Source organism: Grampus griseus (genome assembly GCF_964374135.1).
Source record: "Grampus griseus genome assembly, chromosome: 12".
NCBI lineage: Eukaryota > Metazoa > Chordata > Mammalia > Artiodactyla > Delphinidae > Grampus > Grampus griseus.
In genome coordinates, this window is record NC_139006.1 from 42,309,252 (window position 1) to 42,327,406 (window position 18,155).

The following is an 18,155-nucleotide window of genomic DNA, read 5'->3' on the forward strand; positions in this document are numbered from 1 at the left end:
ATAAAGAGGATAAAATGGGGACTTTTCCTGGCCAGAATTAATCAGATTGCCCTTACAACGTCAATTAGCCTGGTGATTACTTAAACATGCAGCTCAATTTGCCTCTATTGCTATCTACAGAATCTTTTCTCAAGGATAAAAACAGTCTGTATCATTTGAAACTACCCAACCATAAGAACATAAATAATATTATAGTGAATCAAACCAAGCTGCTCAAAATTATGTTCCTGATATGTTCATTCATACATGCATGCATTTTCTTCTTTAGTTTTTCATTCTGCATGGCACCTGATGAACTCTCAGTTTGAAGTCTTTCTTCAGTTATGGAAATCCTTAGAACTATTTCTTCCTGTATTGACTCCCCTCCACAATTCTAGTTTTCCTTAATGTCCTACCCGATGAATGGTCAAACCCCAATGAATGGTCAAACTCTCCCCTCCACATCCCTGGAATTTTATACTTTCCATCTTTTAATGTCATTGGGCTAGATTCAGAGAGAATACCTCCCCTCACTGAAACTCACTGATTCATCATCTGGTGTATCCAGTATTGCTACTCAACCCACTTAATGAATTTTTTATTTCAACAATCACGTTTTTCATTTCTAAGAAGTTGTAACTGCCAGATCTTGTTTCCTAAGTACCTCTTGTAGTTTAATAATCTCCTGTTCATATATCATGTTTGCAAAAAGCTCCTTTATCTCTCTGGTGATATTAAATATTCTTAAAACGATTTTTGGATTGTTTATCTTCACATTCTTTGGGTCTAAAAATTTTCTGTTTGTGCTATTAGTATTCTCTCTTCCACTGTGTTGTCCATCCTCAGATTTTGGGTAATTCTTGGTTATCTACTTAGTTTTTGGTTTCCTCAAAACAGAGCCTGAGAAAGTGGTGTAAGTAGTTTATTTAAAAGGAACCCTAAGAAGCACGAGCCCAGGAGCTGTGAGAGTGAACTAGGTGAGCAGGAAAAGCCAAATATAAGGGAGCAATTAGAGATTTTCTCAGTTCAGGCAAGACCTCTGAGAAGCATGGAGAGCTCTCTCAGAACTGTTTGCCAAAGGACTCTCATCCCCCATTAGTTGAGGGCTGCCCCTAAGAGTGCTGACTCCCTCCTACTTTTGGACTGTCTTTGCCTATGGGCCAAAGGAGTCTTAGTTTTGGAGACAGCCCTGGGGCATAAAGCAGAGAAGCCATGCCCTTAAGACTGGATTGTGTCCAGACATGCATGAAACTCTGCAAGGCTGATGCAGCTGAAATTAGAGGTGGCATCAAGGATCTGCTGCATGCACTCGTATGTGGAAGAATTCTCCAGTATGTGTCCTGGGTTGTGATAGTTCCTGACAAAGTAACCTTTCTGCAGGAGTGGACTTTGAGCAGTGACATCAACCCCAGAATTTTAGAGGCAGTATCTGATTGGGCCGGGCGGTGACAGCTGCCCATCTACTGCCATCTTTTTGGAGTGCCTCTTTTTTTCTAGTCCACAGAGAGTTCTCACTCTTGTTTTTAGGAATGGCTATGGATACTTTATTTTAAAAAAATTTTTTATAACATCTTACAAGAGAGAAAGGCATACACCGGTGCTACCTAATGTGTAAACTACTGTCTTCTGTTACCTGTCTTAAAACATCACTTGCAAGATCACAGAGATTCCCCCATTTTCCAGCAATCCTGGTTTTAGATGCTATCATCTCACTCGAATTCAAAATGTTAATTATGGAGGTTATCTCCTTATCCTCTGAAAAAGATCACAAGGACTGGTTAGGGTCAGTCCATTTGAAACAGTCCAAACCCAGCACCTTAGAAAACTTCATCTAATAAATATTTTATGTCAGTGCTTTTTTTCCATTACATAGATTACTTTGAATTATTATCAAGTATTAGTTTACTCGGGCTGTCATAACAAAGTACCACAGACTGGGTAGTTTAAACATCAGAAATTCAGTCACAATTCTGGAGCTTGGAAGTCCAAGATGAGGGTGTCAGCAGTCTTGGTGTCCTCTGAGACCACTCATCCTGGCTTGCAGGTGGCCTTCTTGCTGTGTCCTCACATGATCTCCCTCTGTACCTGTCTGTGTCCTAATCTTCTCTTCTTACAAGGACACCAGTCAAACTGGATTAAGGCCCACCCTAATGACCATATTTTAACTCAATTTCCTCTTTAAATCCCCTGTCTTGAAATATAGTCAAATTCTGATGTTTTAGGGGATAGGACTTCAACATATGAATTTGGGGGGATGCAATTCAGCCCCACAACTTATCTATTAAGAATTCTCCAGATTTTACTTCAGTGTTATTCAAATGCAATGAAACACTTCAAGCCCTTCCATCTTAAGTAGGACGAGTTACCATTGCTACAGACTTTAAAATCATGCTATTTTTTTCTCCAATTTTTACTAGAAAAACACTTCTCCTAATAATAATAATTGAGTGTGCAGAAAGGAACACAAGACCATGTAATAAACTGAGAGGATACAACCTTTAGGTCAAAATCTAAATACAGAAAAACCTCCTTAATATAGGATAATATCCTACAACTTATGTGAGAAGATAAACCAAGTTGTAGAATCGTTTTAATTAATTTATTTTTAAAACTAATATGTACACATCATTAAGAAACTAATCAAACAGTTTAAAGGGATCTAGAATGTAAAGAAAGTCTTCCTCCCACCTCAATCCTCAGTTCCCAGCTGTCCTTCCCAGAGGCAACCACTAGTAACTGTTTCTTTATTATCACTCTAGAGATATTCTATGGGAATGCAAACATGTATATTAATGCACCTTTTTGCTTTGTACAGTTGAGATATACTTTGTATATATTTTGCATTGTGCATTTTCCACTTAAAAGTCTTCACAATTATTCCATATCACAGGAAAAACATACACCTCATTATTTTCAAAGGCTGAATAATTTTTTGTTGAATGGATGTACAAATAATTTTTTAGCCATATCTACTGATGAGCATTTAGTTTGTTCCAGCCTTTCACTACATCAGTAATGCTGTAATGAATAGCCTTTTTCATACAACTTTGCACAGATATATAAATACACCTGAAGGACAAATTTCTACCAATAGAACTGCAAGTTCAAATGTTATGTGTATTTTTAATTTTGAAATACACTGAGAAATTTCCCTTCAAAGAGTCTGCATCAGTCTGGAATCCTACCAACAATCCATGTGGATACTTGCTTCCCCACACCATGTCAGTACAGATTACTATCAACTTTTGAAACTTGACAGTTTGGTGGGTAAAGTAGTGCTATATCGTTATTTTTCTTATTTGCATTTTTCCAATTATGGGTGAGATTGAGCACCTTTTCTTATATTTAAGAACATTTTTATCTGTTTTTGAAAAGCCATTTTCTTATAGTCTTTTTCCATTTATTAATTGTTCTTCTTTTCTTAACTACAGAATAGGTCTTAACCGTAGGACAGTATTTATTTATTTATTATTTCTAGAACAAGTATTAGATGAACAATGCAGGTTTCTAAGTCTGCTTATATCTCCTAAGTCTGCCTTGATAAGCAAATAACAGGGAATAATGGAAGCACCACAAGATAAGGAGTCTCAGTTCAACCACAATTGAAAAGTAGTTTAATAATCTAAATAAATGTTATACCATGTTCACCGATGGAATGATTTAACAGTAAAGATGTCAATCCTCTCTAATTAACCTCCATGTGCACTGCAATTCCAAATAAAAATTTCCAGCAGAAATTTTTTCGAACTCTACAAATTTATCCAAAAATGTTGTGGATACAACAAATAGCCGAGTCAATCTTGAATAAGAGAATCGAGGTAAAAGGAGCATGTTCTATCTTAAAGTAATTTATCTAAAAAGCTTTCATAAGAAAAAACAATGTAACAGTAAAAGAAAATTGATCAATAGAACATAAAGGTCTCAAAAAATAGGAAAAATATGTATTGTTTAGAAAATAATATAGGAAAAACACATGCACTCTATATAGAAAAATAATCTTGAATTTCTGCAAACACCATATTCAATGTGGATGCCAAATGGAATAAAGATCTAAAGAAGAAAGGTAGAACTATAAAGATAATAGAAGAAAATGTATAGAACATGCTTGAAATTTAGAGGTAGTGAAAGACTTCTTAAAATACATGCCCAAAGCATAAAAAATATCTAGATGTCTAACAAATAAAGAACACTGTAAACGAAGTTAATGGATATACCAGTGGATGCCTGAAATTTTGCCAATGTGGCCAGTCTTTGAATCTTCAGAGTGTTTATCTCATACTCTCTTAACCACATGTCTTACCATGGCTTCCAACATAGAGTCAAGTTAGCATAATATCAATGTATTCTGTAGGACATCCAGACAGTTCAGGTCTGTACAAACTATGACAAAGGGATGGACTATTAACATTTGTCATTTACAGACTGTACACTGTAAACAAATATTGTTTTCTGCTCCAAGTAAATGCAAATGGTTTCTGATCCTCCTTTCTGATTGAGGTGAAAAGGAGTGCATCACCAGATCAAAGGCTACATCCTACACTCCTGAGGTCATCTTAATCTGCTCTAGAAAAGATACCAGATGTGGCACTGCAGATGCAATCAGGCTACACTTGGTTGCACGTGCAGTAGTCTATTGTCATCCTTCAGGTTCCATCTGGCTTTTGTAGGTGCCACACTTGTGAATTAAATGGAGATATGATAGGGACCACTTCTGAATTGTTCAGGTCCTTAATCAAGACATGAATTTCTGCCATCCCCTAACCCCCAGGGTTGCATTTTTTATTTAATTATTATTTAAATGGGGTGGGAGCAGTTTCAGAGCTTGACATTCTCCAGTATGATAGTTCTTACCACACAGAAAAGGGAACCAATACCGGGTTTTGCCAACTCTCTGACTGCCACTATGGTCTGTCAATCATTACAGTAATCATGTCTGACTTGCTTCTGATGGTTAAATATCTGATGGTTAAATATCTCTGACCCAGGTGTCTCATGCCTTTATTATTTTGAGATCCTATCACCCTTATTACTCTCCATGAGCCCAGTTCCTGTTACCTATTTTGCCAGTTAAATAGAGTACTAGCCGAAACACTGAAAGAGTGGGCCACTTCAAGATTCTCAAGTTCATCAACCGAGATATTTCAGGGTCTCATTCTTTCCCAATTTGTGCCCTGGTCTTGGCACAGTAGACCTGTCTAGGTTGAGGATTAAAACTTTGGGGTTTTCCTGCTCTTATGTTTGAATTCTGGGTCTAGACTTTGGCTTTTTTCTGCTCTCCAGCAGCCAGAAATGCCTTCTTGATTTCCTACCTAGCCTTCAGTTGTTGATTAATAAGTCTCAACCATTCATTATTTTTTTCTAAGGCACCGATTTCCCCTAGCAATAGCCATCTAATTTCATTGTTCATATTATCATTTGCCCCATATTTATGAAATGGTGAATACGTTGCACCCACTAGTGCATTTCTTTTCATTAGTACACCATCTTAGCTGGTGACTAATGAAATTTTTAACAATTTCACTGCTACCTTTTGCAGAATCAGGCTAGCCCTGATCAACCTACCACCAGTGTGGGGTCCACACTGCCAGTTGGCTGGAGGGTGATCCATCCCTAGATTCCTCTCTTCCCTGTACTCTCTCAAACCACACCATACTTGGCACCAACTGTAGCAGATTGTGTTCCCAAGAAGACAGATTCCAAGACGGAGATTCGAATGAAGAAAGATTATTAGAGAATGTTCTCAAGATCAGCACACGTGAAGGAAAAGAAGGAAGCAGGATTGTACAAATGGAGGAAATGGGCTGCAATGCAGCCTCAACAAAGGCTTCATCTGAGCCCACAGAGAACTCTGTAGGTTGGCTGTCCTTCTGAATTGCCCCATGTTAGGGTGAAGCAGCTGGGCCTATATCCTCAAATAAACTGGTTATTACATATAGACTACTTCTGGAAAAGGCACATAAACTTGGACAAGGCAGCCCTCTTCTCCCAAGGGTAATTCCTGGAGAAGGCTGACAGCTGAGAGCCATCAGCTAGGAGATTTCCCAGATGGAAGAATAAGTCCATTCCTGAAGGAGGATCTGGGCAATACCATCACAGCATCCATTACACAAGTGCAGAAAAAGATATACAGATTCACTAATAATCGAATAAATACAAACTTAAACAATTAGTTACCTCTTACACATCAGGTTGTCAGAGATGTGGGGAAACAGGAACCACTGTATACTACTGACAGGAATAAAAATAAGAACAGATTTTCTGCAAACAATTCATCATACTTAACAAAATTAAGTAAACATATACCCCATGACACAGCAATCCAGTAGAAACTCTCACACAGGCCTATGAAGTTACATGAACAAGGATACTCATCACAGTGTTTTTTATGGTAGTACAGACTAGCAGTAAACCAGGTCTATGTTATTAGAGAAAAACATAAGCAAAACATGGTGGTTGCAACTATAGAATTCTATGAAACATTTAGAGGCAGCAAACTAGATATACATACAGAAACATGAAAAGATGTAAAAAAGAGCAACAACAAAGGACTGAGTGAAAAATATTTAAAAGAGCGAAGTCTATAGTATAACACCATTTATGTAAATGAAAAACACGAGCCACACCTCCTATTTTACAATATGCATATTCACACATTCAAAGGTATATATCAAACATATTAGAGTGAGTTCGCACAGCAAAGAGGAGCAGGGGAATGGGAATCAAATAAAGAAATAAAGGTGAAAAATAAGTAAAACAAAGAGCAGTCCTGCATGAACCTTTTGCACCTGAGGTCAAAAATGAGAACAAGAATAGTAAATATAGTAAACAATTTGGTGCAAATTTGTTTTTATGTAAGTTTTAAATTCAAAATCCAATAGGAAGAAAATTAAGTTGATTAGTAGGGTGTTCCCAGAAAAATCCTCTCTAGTTGGAAAGACACCTCACAAGGCTTTATACTTAGAATGACATAGCTTCCTTCCTACTTAGACACTCATGGATAGCCCCAGTTCCTAGAATATAGTAAGTATTCTACAGATGCTGAGTGAAAGAATAAAGTGAATAAATATGTAAATAAATGAATGGAGTGAACAAGCATATATTTGAACAAAAAATTAGGTGAAGACAAGAGAGTGGCAAAAGGTGCGAGATTAGACCACATTCTGGAAAAAAAAAACTAACCAGCAATCCTGGAGCTAAAAGTAGTCTTTTCTTTGAAAAGGACACAGTAGAGATACATTAGGACTCTAAAGGAGGAAAACTTCTATCTGGTCATCCTAGCTCCTCTATTTATGAGATGGCCACAGCCTGGATCTCAGACAGACACCAATGAAAGCTGGTTAAAAAAGGTTATTATTTGCCTTTTCAACAGACTCTAATAGATTCCTTCTTTATCTTTAATTATTTTCTAGAAGAATAAAAAGAACATGAGCACCCCATTCTTCTCAATTCCCACGGCAACAAGAAGAGGAAGAGACTTTGCTAGTTCATGACACACTCTCTCATGAGAACACAAGGCTCCATTAGATTCTTTTCTGGTCTATGAATCATCTTTAATTCACTCACACCAAATCCCTCCCGCTTCTATGCTTATCCCAACACACACAACTTACAGTGTTGCCCTCCCTATTAACTAACCCACCCTTCATAGCCCCCAAAGACTGTCAACTGGAAAGAGCATATTAAAATCAGTCAGCCAGCCTAATAAGAAATCAGCAGGAGTTGGAAATAGAAATTATTGTTCTCTTTTCAAAGACCAAGCCCAACAGGGATTCTCCTGAAAATCCCTAAGAGTTGCCTTAGGGCAGTATCCTGGCACCTCTTCTGATCTAGTCTCTCTGCCCCTCCTAGGATACTGGTTGGTCTCCAAGATAATCCACTGGGATACAAGAGGAAAATATTAGAACTTCTTTTTGCATTTAGTTTATCTTTTTTTTTAAAGTCTATATTTGTGTGTGTTTTTTATTTTATACGCTATATTATTATTGTGGTACAGATAACTTATAAACAATTAAATAACCATATATGTATTTGAGCATATGTGCCTGAGCATATATGATATCAAACAATTGTACTGATGGGACAAGATCCTAAAGGTCTGAAACCTGTGCCCTTGGTCTCCCAGTGTTGGATGGAGCCTAGTCCTGTTCCTCCAAACAGTTGGCCAGGGACCATCAGACTTGCCCCTGCCAGCTCCATTCTTTAGTCTTTTATTGTTCGTCTTTGCCTTGGTTCTAGACCAAATTCCTGTAAAGTCCTTCCTTATTGGGCCCATGGCCAATTCTCTCTGTTATTAAAATTCTTGTCTCTTCCGGAGACTAAAAGGCTTTTGCATCTCAATGTTCTTTCTGTGCCTGCAGTAGACCCGCCAGGCCTCCCTTGGGACTTGGCCTCTGAACACCAGCCGTGGCTGGGTGGACAGGGAGGGGAAGGCTGTTGGGGAACAGATCTGTCCTCACTTTCCTGTGCTCCTACTAGCTTCTCCTAACTCCTCCACCCATTTTATTGATCCATTCGTTGCTTCCAATATGCTGAGGGGAATGTCCCTTCTTCTATTCTAGAAGCTCTCTCCTTTCTAGATTTTATAGATGTAAACATCTTTAGCATGATGCCTCATAGACTAGACATCAAACTGCCTTCTGCTAGGTAGCATAAATAGAATCTAAGTAGAACACTGATGTTCATACATAATAAGGCAGATTCTATTTCTAATAATTAAAGGAGGAAAGGGAAAGAAAATCCAAATAAGATAGAGGCAATAAAAATCAGGACCAGGGCTTTCCTGGTGGCGCAGTGGTTGAGAGTCCGCCTGCCGATGCAGGGGACATGGGTTCGTGCCCCGGTCCAGGAAGATCCCACAGGCCACGGAGAGGCTGAGCCCATGAGCCATGGCCACTAAGCCTGCGCGTCCGGAGCCTGTGCTCCGCAACGGGAGAGGCCACAACAGTGAGAGGCCCGCGTACCGCAAAAAAAAAAAAAAAAAAATCAGGACCAACTATTACAGACTGAATCAAAGTACTGAAAAATAACTGCTAGTATGATCAAGAAACTTGAGAATCTGAATGTGGTGCCTAACCCATAATAGATGTTCAATAAATATTGATTATTCTGGATTGAACATTAGTCATTCAAGCTGAAAATGGTCTTTTCCTTTATACATTACTTATGACTGTGTTTTCATTAAGAAAAGATCCATGAATGTGTCTCCTATGATTTTCTCATAATTAGCTGTGGAGTTAGGTATGAATTGAACACCTTCCCACCCGAGCAGTGAGAGCTGAATTTTTGAAAGACACGGAAGCAGTGTATGTGGCTTGGAACAACATTTCATTTCTTGTCAAAATTTGGACACTTTTTAGAGTAAAAGGAGTTATTATTAATAAATATAATGGGATAACATGTATTAATTAATAAAAACAATGGAATAACATGATGGGATTGTCCCAGGCAAACCAGATATCATACGGTCATCCAACGACCTACCAAACTGAAGACAACATTGATTGGAGTCCAAACATATGTAGTGAATGATTTCTTGTTACATGATTTATTGTCACTCAGTACTTAGGGATTAGTAAAAAACAAATGGATAGAAAAACTGGAAATCTGAAGAAATTAAATCTACCGTAATGCTTTTGTTGACCTGTAATCTGAATTGGGTTCTAATAAATTTCTTTTTATCTGAGTCAGTCACACATTTCATTACCTAATTCTACTATTAATTTTACAATTTATAATGTCAGTCCTTATTTTCTTAACCTCTCAGCACCTTTAGCTTTTACTTTTCAAACTACTGAATTTCATCTATTTTCCAACACCAAATTCCTGCCTCTGCCCCACCTCAGTTTCTCTCCTTCCCCTCTAGCTCCTATTATAGCCTCTTTTTCTTCCATCTGTTCCTTCTCTTCTCACATTTTATATTCCCCCTGGGAAGTCTGACTGGCTCTCCTAGCTTCAACTGCCATCTAGTTATAGGTGACTCTTAAATCTTCACCACCTGTCCAGATTGTACTCTCTTCCTGAGTTCCAAATCTGTGTAACTAACTGCTACTAGACTTCTCTACTTCAATGTCTCCCAAGGACCCCCAAGAATTAAATAATATCAATACTTTCAAACCTGTACTCAACATCTCAACAATGCCCCCCAGTCTACTCCTCCTTCAGGGTCCTTTATCTCCATAAATGGCATCACCATTAAACCAGGAAGCCACGGTTCCTCCTTAACTCCTTTCTCTTTTACTCTACACATTCATTGGGTCACCAAGTCCTGTCAGTTCTAGCTCTCAAATGTCCTTTGCTCTCCATCCTCATTGTAACCAATCTGTAACCAATCGACTAAACTTGCACCATCTCCCAGCCCCTTAACTAGTCACTCTTCCTCCTGACCTGCCTCTCTCTCATCCCTTTTTATATTGCAGCAAGAGTAACTTCCAACAGTGCATATCTGATCAGTTTGCTTTTCTGCTTCAAACTGTTCCCTAGCTATTAATGCAGTTTGAACAACATGACTTACATGTCCCTCCACCATCTGGCCCTGCCTACCTCTCCACACTCCTCTCATTCCTTTCCCTTCTATACTCCAAACTGGTGTTTCCAAGACAGTCAGCCTCTCACTTGCTTCTGAGCTTTAACACATCCTATTGCCACTGCTGGGTCATTTCCTGCTTCATCTAGCTTATTCTTACTCATCCTAATCCTACCAGCTCAAATGTCATTTCCTCAAGGAGGCATTGTCTGATCCTGAAACTATATTAGCTTTCTTCCTATGTGCTCCTATAACATGTTTTCTTTGTATTAGGTTGAAGCACATGAAATTGCCTGTAACTTAGTAACAGTCAAATAAAAGCATTCATATAGTTGAAGACAATACTTGTATCTGCTAAACTGTAAATTCATTGAGAGTAGGAACCTGGCCTATCTCATACACCATCTTACACAGTTCCTGGCACAGGGTAAATACTCAGTGGATATTTGTTGAGTGAATGAATGAATGAACTAAATTTTCTAGAAATGGGTCATCATTTTAATTGACCTAATTTGAAGCTATAACAATTTTCTTTTTATAACTAATAATTTTTTCTGTTGTACAAGTGCTTGCCCACTCTACTTAGTTTGATCAAATATTGCATAAACATCTTCTGAGTTTTTAGCACAGTACAATTATATGAACAGATACGCAGCATCTTGGTCTACAGAGCACAAATCTGAAGTAATTTTATAAAGGTCATCACTCTTCATAAGAGTGAAAGAAGGCAAAGAATCCAGGGAAAATTAGACTCAAAAACTCTTATATTCTCTAAAATTGTTTAACCCCTATAGGAAGTCTTATAGTGACACCTTCGAAAATGTGACTCCTGAGGATTTAATTTGAAAAGAAACTTAAGAGTTGGATACTTTCAGTAAGTATCATTCAAAAGGCCTATCACTTTGAATATCGGATAGCCTCTCAAAAGAAGAATATGGGCATGCTAGCACTTTGCTAATGCCCATTAACTATGGCAATCCTTAGTGAATTGCTGCATTAATGAGGAAGTCATTGCCTATAGAGTGTCTGCAAACAGAGGAGTGTATCTTCGCTTCAGTTCCTCTGACAAGTGTAGCTCAGCTTTAATTATTTATGATCATACACCACAGCATAGGAGCGCTCACGAATATTTTATATGAGTAATATAGTTTTAATAATAAGAGCCTTCACTCCATCTTGTTGTTATTAAATCTTACAGAGGAGCAGGGTGAGAATTTAAGGTTTTTTGTGGATTAGTAAACTGGGAATTAGCAGGATTCCCTAAGGTAGAGTTCTAAATAATACAATGAAAATAAATATCTACAAGTACAATTCTTATTTTTTCAAGCTCTTTGACAGCCCTCAGAAGACCCTCAATAAGCCACAAGGAAAATGATAAGAAATGAAACAGCTAATGATAACAATAGTTATGATAATAATACTGCTTATATAACTCTTTATGGATATGTCTACACAAACATGTGAGATGGATGTTGAGACAATGTCTAAATAATTTAGAACAAACAGTTTACAAGTGTGGGCAGAGGGAAGCTGGAAAGGAGAGATTTCATTTGGTCAGAATCCGCCAGCTTAAACTGGTCAAACTTGCTGAATGATTTCTCATAGCTTTCCTTAAAAATTCCAACTCTATTATTTAAGCCTAATTCTGCACATAACTTACTTTTAACTATGGCCAAGTCTTTTCCAATGATGGTGCTTTCAGTTCTACCACTTCCATGATCGTAGACCCACTGTCACTTATTCTTTCAATAATAGTTTATGGAGCAGCAATTTATAAAGCAGGTCCTCTAATGAGGACTAAGGAGAAGTTCATCCATTGAGTTGTCTAAGACAACATTAAGCTTTTAACCACGAAGCCCCTCTTCACCTCCAGTCTTCAGAAGACCTCTGCACCTCACACACAAACACACCGACAACCACTCTTATTTTGTTTTGCTTGTCATTTGCTTTAATCAGGAACATGGAGAAATATGAAGGGGTTTATAGGGTATTTTCAGAAGCGTGAAGTACAAGATGTGCTCCTCCCTTCTTCATCAATCCTCACACAGAGGCCTAATGACCTTGACCCTCAGAGTAACAATATTCCTCTGGGTTTCTCACCAAGCACCAGGCCTGAAGGCAGCCTCTTGGACTCACTCAGCTAAACAACAAGCATCTGAGAGCAGAGGGGCTTCTGTTACTCAACAACTAGAAAAGAATCCACTAGCCAAGGCTATGAGCATTCCACACCCACGCGCTACTCACTAACCTTGAAGAATGAAAGGTGAACCAAAGACTCCACAGGGTAATAACATGGTGTGAAATGGCCATATTAAGTAATCTTTAGTAGCTAGTAAGAGTGGCCACTTTGAGCTGCCCAAATAAAAGAGCAAATAACAATTCATCTTGGGCAGTAAAATGAATGGAAAATACAGAGTAGGAAAAAAGACATTGTAAATTACTAGATGTGCCAGACTGAGTTTTTCAGTTATATCAGAGTCTAGGCAGCCAAACTCAGACAAGAAAAAGGAGACAGGAAAGCTGATCTGAGAAAAATTCATTGCCTTCAGGATATACGCTCAGTCCTCACACTGCTCTCAAGCATATTTTGATAAATAATTTTATATTTTAAAAAGTGTTATTGTTTTCTTTTGCTGGAAAATTGTATGTGAGTGTCCTTGCCTTTGTGTTTAAGGGGTTTTAGGGCTTGAATCTTTGGTCTTTCTTATAACACCAATTATTCTCATTAATATCAACAATTTTTTAAATGGTTATACTCAGCCATTCAACAAATATTTATTGAGTGCCTATTATGAGTCAGGCCTTATTCTTAAGCATGATGTATGCAGCAGGGGCATAAGAGGCATGGTCCCTGTCCTAATGGAGCTCACAGCCTGTGGGGGAGATAAATGATAAACAAATAAACACGTAGTAGCAATTTTTAAAATAACCTGGATTTTCTGAGACAGTATAATGGGGATTGGGGCAGGGAGCATCTAATTAAGGGAAAGACTTCCCTGAGGAAGTGACAGTTGATCTGAGACCTAAGGGATAAGGAGTTAGTAGGGGACGCATAATTAGGGCACATGCTAACTACCAATCATGCTGGCATTGGAATGGGCTTGGCATATGGAGAGAAATACCTGAGTGTACAAATGGAGGCTTACATTTTCAAAAAGCTGCTTTGTTTATGAAAATAAAATGAATGCTTGGTGATTTTCAGGCAAAAAAATACTGATGAGGTAGGAATAACTCATCAAACCTGAAGAGTCCGGTTTCTTGTCAAGGTCAAAAAATTCATGTCTAAGCAGTAAAAACCCTGCCTTCTTCTAGATATTTGTCTTATTTTAATATTCAATTTTAAAATTATATCTAAAGATCTCCAAAACTCTTTCTACAGCTTTCTTTAGTAGTCTATTCCAATACTGAACTACCCTCAATGTCAATAATGTTTCTCTGCAGCACATTTATTGAGTTTTTTTGTGTGTGTGTTTGTGTCTTCAATAAGACTGCATGTGTGTGTGCTTACATAATAATATATTATCACCGCTCTTTGCATAAAAGTCTTCAGTATAATTTTAAAGACTGTTGGCAAACTTTCCTTCCCTCTTCTCTAAGACATATTATATTACAGTTCATCACGAGTGTAAAAAGTTATTCTGGAGCATTTGCCCAGCTTCTGTACCAGTCTTTATTAGTAGAAAATCGACACTCAAAAAAATATATAGAAGAGGACCTTCAAGATGGCGGAGGAATAAGTCATGGAGATCACCTTCCTCCCCACAAACACATCAGAAATACATCTACATGTGGAACAGCTCCTACAGAACACCTACTGAATGCCAGCAGAAGACCTCAGACTACCCAAAAGGCAAGAAACTCCCCATGTACTTGGGTGGGGCAAAAGAAAAAAAAAAAACAGGGACAAAAAAATAGGGATGGGACCTGCACCTCTGGGAGGGAGCTTTGAAGGAGGAAAAGTTTCCACACACTAGGAAGCCCCTTCACTGGTGTAAATGGGGGGGGGGGGTGGGGGAAGCTTCGGAGCCATGGAGGAGAGTGCAGCAACAGGGGTGCAGAGGGCAAAGTGGAGAGATTCCTGCACAGAGGATCGGTGCCGACCAGGATTCACCAGCCTGAGAGACTTGTCTGCTCACCTGCCAGGGCGGGTGGGGGCTGAGAGCTGAGGCTCAGGCATTGGAGGTCAGATGCCAAGGAGAGGACTGGGGTTGGCTGTGTGAACACAGCCTGAAGGGGGCTAGTGCACCACAGCTAACCAGGAGGGAGGCTGGGGAAAAGTCTGGAACTGCCTAAGAGTCAAGAAACAATTGTTTTGGGGTGCCTGAGGAGAGGAGATTCAGAACACAGCCTAAACGAGCTTCAGAGATGGGCATGAGCCATGGCTATCAGCACAGACACCAGTGACTGCGGACACCAGTGATGGCGGACACCAGTGATGGGCATGAAACGCTAAGGCTGCTGCTGCGGCCACCAAGAAGCCTGTGTGCAAGCACAGGTCACTATCCAAACCTCCCCTCCTGGGAGTCTGTGCAGCCCGCCACTGCCAGGGTCCTGTGATCCAGGGACAACTTCCCCAGGAGAACACACAGCACACCTCAGGCTGTTGCAAAACCATGCCAGCCTCTAGCACCGCAGGCTCGCCCTGCATTCTGTACCCCTCCTTCCCCCAAGCCTGAGTGACCCAGAGCCCCCTAATCAGCCGCTCCTTTAACACCCTCCTGCCTGGGTGAAGAACAGATGCCAGAGGGTGACCGACATGCAGGCGGGGACAAATCCAAAGCTGAACCCCAGGAACTGTGCGAACAAAGAAGATAAAGGGAAATCTCTCCCAGCAGCCTCAGGAGCAGTGGACTAAATCTCCACAATCAACTTGATGTACGCTGCATCTGTGGAATACCTGAATAGACAACGAAGCATCCCAAAATTGAGGAGGCATACTTTAGGAGCCACTGTAGACTTGGGGTTTGCTGTATGCGACTGACTACCTTCTGATTTTTATGTTTATCTTAGTATAGTCTATAGCACTAGCTATAATTGGGGGGTTTGTTTATGGGTTTGGTTGCTCTCTTCTCTCTTTTTAATTACTTTTTAAATTTTTTTACTTTAATAAATATTTTTTATTTTAATACCTTTATTTTTTTTAACTTTTCTGTCTTTCTTTCTCCCTTTTCTTCTGAGCCGTGTGGCTGACAGGGTCTTGGTGCTGCAGCCGGGTGTCAGGCTTGAACCTCTGAGGTGGGAGACCTGAGTTCACGACACTGGACCACCAGAGACCTCCCAGCCCTATGTAATACCCATCGGTGAGAGCTCTCCCAGGGATCTCCATCTCAACAGTAAGACCTAGATCCACTCAACAAGCAGCAAGCTCCAGTGCTGGACACCCCATGCCAAACAACTAGCAAGACAGGAGCACAACCCCACCCACTAGCAGAGAGGCTGCCTAAAATCAAAATAAGTTCACAGACACCACAAAACACATGACCAGATGTGGTTCTGCCCACCAGAAGGAAAAGATCAAGCCTCATCCACCAGAACACAGGCACCAGTCCCCTCCACCAGGAAGCCTACACTAAACAAACCTTACCCACTGGGGGCAGACACCAAAAACAGTGGGAACTACAAACCTGCAGCCTGTGAACAGGAGACCCAAAACACAGTAAGTTAAGCAAAATGAGAAGACACAGAAATACGCAGCAGATGAAGGAGCAAAGTAAAAACCCACCAGACCAAACAAATGAAAAGGAAATAGGCAGTCCACCTGAACAAGAATTCAGAATAATGACAGTAAAGACAATCTAAAATCTTGGAAATAGAATGGAGAAAATACAAGAAACGTGTAACAAGGACCTCGAAGAACTAAAGAGCAAACAAACAATGACGAACAACACAATAAATGAAATTAAAAATTCGTAGAAGGACTCAATAGCAGAATAACTTAGGTAGAAGAACAGATAAGTGACCTGGAAGACAAAACAGTGGAAATAAACACTGCAGAGCAGAATAAAGAAAAAAAAATGAAAAGAACTGAGGACAGTCTCAGAGACCTCTGGGACAACATTAAATGAACCACCATTCAACTTATAGGGGTCCCATAAGAAGAAGAGAAAAAGCAAAGGACTGAGAAAATATTTGAAGAGATTATAGTTGAAAACTTCCCTAATATAGGAAAGGAAATAGTCAGTCAAGTCCAGGAAGGCAGAGAGTCCCACACAGGATAAATCCAAGGAAAAACATGACAAGACACATATTAATCAAACTATCAAAAATTAAATACAAAGAAAAAATATTAAACGCAGAAGAGAAAAGCAACAAATAACATACAAGGGAATTCCTGTAGGGTTAACAGCTGATCTTTCAGCAGAAACTCTGCAAGCCAGAAGGGAGTGGCAGGACATATTTAAAGTGGTGAAAGAGAAAAACCTACAACCAAGATTACTCTACCCAGCAAGGCTCTCATTCAGATTTGACGGAAAAATTAAAACCTTTAGAGACAAGTAAAAGCTAATAGAATTTAGCACCACTAAACCAGCTTTACAACAAATGCTAAAGGAACTTCTCTAGGCAGGAAACACAAGAGAAGGAAAGACCTACAAAACAAACGCAAAACAATTAAGAAAATGGGAATAGGAACATACCTATCGATAACTACCTTAAATGTAAATAGATTAAATGCTCCAACCAAAAGACACTGACTGGCTGAATGGATACAAAAACAAGACCCTTACATATGCTGTCTACAAGAGACGCACTTCAGACCTAGGGACACATACGGACTGAAAGTGAGGAGATGGAAAAAGATATTCCATGCAAGTGGAAATCAAAAGAAAGCTGGAGTAGCAATTCTTGTATCAGACAGAATAGACTTTAAAATAAAGACTATTATAAGAGACAAAGAAGGACACTACATAATGATCAAGGGATCAATCCAAGAGGAAGATACAACAATTGTAAAAATTTATGAACCCAACCTAGGAGCACCTCAGTACATAAGGCAAATGCGAACAGCCATAAAAGAGGAAATCGACAGTAATACAAAAATAGAAGGAGACTTTAACACCCCACTTTCACCAACAGACAGATATTCCAAAATGAAAATAAATAAGGAAACACAGGCCTTAAATAACACATTAAACAAGATAGACTTAACTGACATTTATAGGACATTCCATCTAAAAACAACAGAATACACTTTCTTCTCAAGTGCTCATGGAACATTCTCCAGGATAGATCATATCTTAGGTTACAAATCAAGCCTTGGTAAACTTAAGAAAATTGAAAATGTATAAAGTATCTTTTCTGACCACAATGCTGTAAGACTAGATATCAATAACAGGAAAAAAAACTGTAAAAAATACAAACACATGGAGGCTAAACAATACACTACTAAATAACCAAGAGATCACTGAAGAAATCAGAGAGGAAATCAAAACATACCTAGAAATAAATGACAATGAAATAATGACAACCCAAAAGCTATGGGATGCAGCAAAAGCAGTTCTAAGAGGGAAGTTTATAGCAATACAATCCTACCTCAAGAAATAAGAAACATCTCAAATAAACAACCTAACCTTACACCTAAAGCAATAAGAGAAAGAAGCACAAAAATACCCCAAAGTTAGCAGAAGGAAAGAAATCAAAAAACTCAGATCAGAAA